We start from the raw sequence: 2,500 nt of genomic DNA on the forward strand, positions 1-2,500 counted from the left end.
ACTTTGTTGAGTGCATTATAAAGCGTTGTATTCAATATCGAAGATATCGGGTTCGATTTGAACAGGAATGCATTTCTATTTTTTCTTTGCACAAATTATATTCTGATCGGGTCGTTCAATTCTCTTCTCACTATGGAGTCAGCAGCTGACCGATGTATTCCCGTTCGCTGAGCGAGTAGATGTAGAATGTAATCCCCTACCCTTTCAAAACAGTTATACAGACCTCGTTTGTCTTCATCACTTATTTTGTTGTTAAGTTGCCTCGGCACCTTGCTTTGGGCGAATTTTACTGTAAATCGTAAGTAAAAAGGATCAGAAGATCAAGAAGCAGACGACAAACTGAGTCGCCAGGGAAACTAATTTGTTGACACAGTCAGAGTGAGTTCCCTTAGCCGTTGACTAATGTGGAGAAGGATGATGATGATGATATCTTTTATGGAACTGTGTATTCAGTCCACCGGAAATAAAAATATTTTAAAAGGACCAATTATCGTCTATATATGTACTTGTTTCCTCGATAATGACGACATTGATACTGAGCCTATTGTAGGTTAGGCAACATCAGAAGTGGACAGGCATAACATTTATGACAATTTGACGGCTTAATAATATCATTTACAGGGTTTTATTTACTCTCGGAAAATCTTTATTAAGAGTTGTTCGAAACCGGGTGCCTGAAATAGATCTCAATTCTCGAAACCGATTTATCAAACATTGATGAGATTCTTACCGTGTCTGTGAGATAGCCATTGGCCAAAATTGGCCACAATTTCTACAATTAACTTAAAATTAACATTTATATCTATTTTTAATTTTTCCTAGTCCTTTAGAATTTTTTTGTGATTTTCAAAACCGATGAATTTTCCAAGGAGATCAGAGTTTTAGTATTGCTTGCCCAAGTAAGGTTCTATTTGGTCACTTTTCACATCGATCACTGGCCTCAAGTACGGCTGTGCTTCGAGGCTGCCCTCTCTCTCTCTCTCTCTCTCTCTCTCTCTCTCTCTCTCTCTCTCTCTCTCTCTCTCTCTCTCTCTCTCTCTCTCCTCTCTCTCTCTCTCTCCTCCTCTCTCTCTCTCTCTCTCTCTCTCCTCTCTCTCTCTCTTCTCTCACCGGGCAGTCTTGACTTAGTCTTCTTCCAAGATCCTTTTCTTTCAAAATCATCCCTTGTCCTCTGAATTGTAAGGCTGGTCTTTTGTTCATCGTCTATCATGTCTTGTAAAACTATTTTTTTTTTTACTGGTATCCCATTTTTTCCTATCTACTAGCCCTAAAATGATCTCAATGTTTTATAAGCGCCATCAAACCTTTAAAAACAAAAGAGTCCTTAAAAGAATGTAGAGTCATCTTCCTTGCTGCTCACGCCGATATTGTCTACACCAAAAGTGTCCCAAGCTGTAACCTTATAAATAAGGATAGGAACCAAAATAAAAAATAAAAGTCGAATACAAGTAGCTACAAAGCAGTCCTTAACCCCTCTTCCCCCCCTCTCTCTCTCTCTCTCTCTCTCTCTCTCTCTCTCTCTCTCTCTCTCTCTCTCTTTCTCTATCTATCTATCTATCTATCTATCTATCTATCTATCTATCTATCTATACTCTATCTCCAATCTCTCCCACCCCCCACCCCATTCTCTCTCTGACGCTCCCTTAAACACATTCAAGATCCTATAACTATAAAGTTGTTATCTCTTTTTTTTTTTATCTTTTTTTTTTGGGGGGGTGGTTTTGTTTGTTCGTTTGTTTTTGTTTCGTTTTTCTCCGGATTCATATTGTTACGTACAAGAAATACACAAGGCAATACATTTTGACGCCTCACTGTGTTCTAAATTAAAATAATAATCTTAAAAGTGAGTAAAAGTAAATAACTTTTTTTTTATTAAAAGTCGATCGAACTTCTCGAGTCACCAGGAATGGCGTCAACGTGTTGAACTTGAAAATTTAAAATTAAGAATTTTTTGCCAAGGGAGTACACAGGCGTGCCCGAGGCCAGTGATCGATGTGAAAAGTGACCAAATAGAACCTTACTTGGGCAAACAATACTAAAACTCTGGTCTCCTTGGAAAACTCATCGGTTTTGATAATCATGAAAATTCTAACGGACCAGGAAACATTAAAAATAGATATAAATGTCAATTTTAAATTACTTGTAGAAACATTATTCTCTGTGTGGCCAATTTTGGCTAACAATGGCGGACGCCCGTATTAAATATTTCCCCTGCGATCATAAAAGCGTATCCAGAGGGAAAAAAAACCCATAAATTTGATCATGTTTTGACTTTTACACATTCTGATCACAAGGGATGTGAAAAGTTCTAGCCAGCATGAAGAATAAAAAGAAATGATTTTCTTTGTCTAGAACCAAGATGGCCGCCGTTGTCGGGAGATCTATTTCAGGCTCCCGATTTCGAACAACTCTCACTCAAGACTTTCCGAAAGTAAATAAAACGCTGTAAATGATATTATTAAGCCGTCAAATTGTCATAAATGTTTTGCCTATCCACTTC

The sequence above is a fragment of the Berghia stephanieae genome, chromosome 14 (genome assembly GCF_034508935.2).
Source record: "Berghia stephanieae isolate SIO BIC M18660-M18661 chromosome 14, UCSD_Bste_1.3, whole genome shotgun sequence".
Classification (NCBI taxonomy): domain Eukaryota; kingdom Metazoa; phylum Mollusca; class Gastropoda; order Nudibranchia; family Aeolidiidae; genus Berghia; species Berghia stephanieae.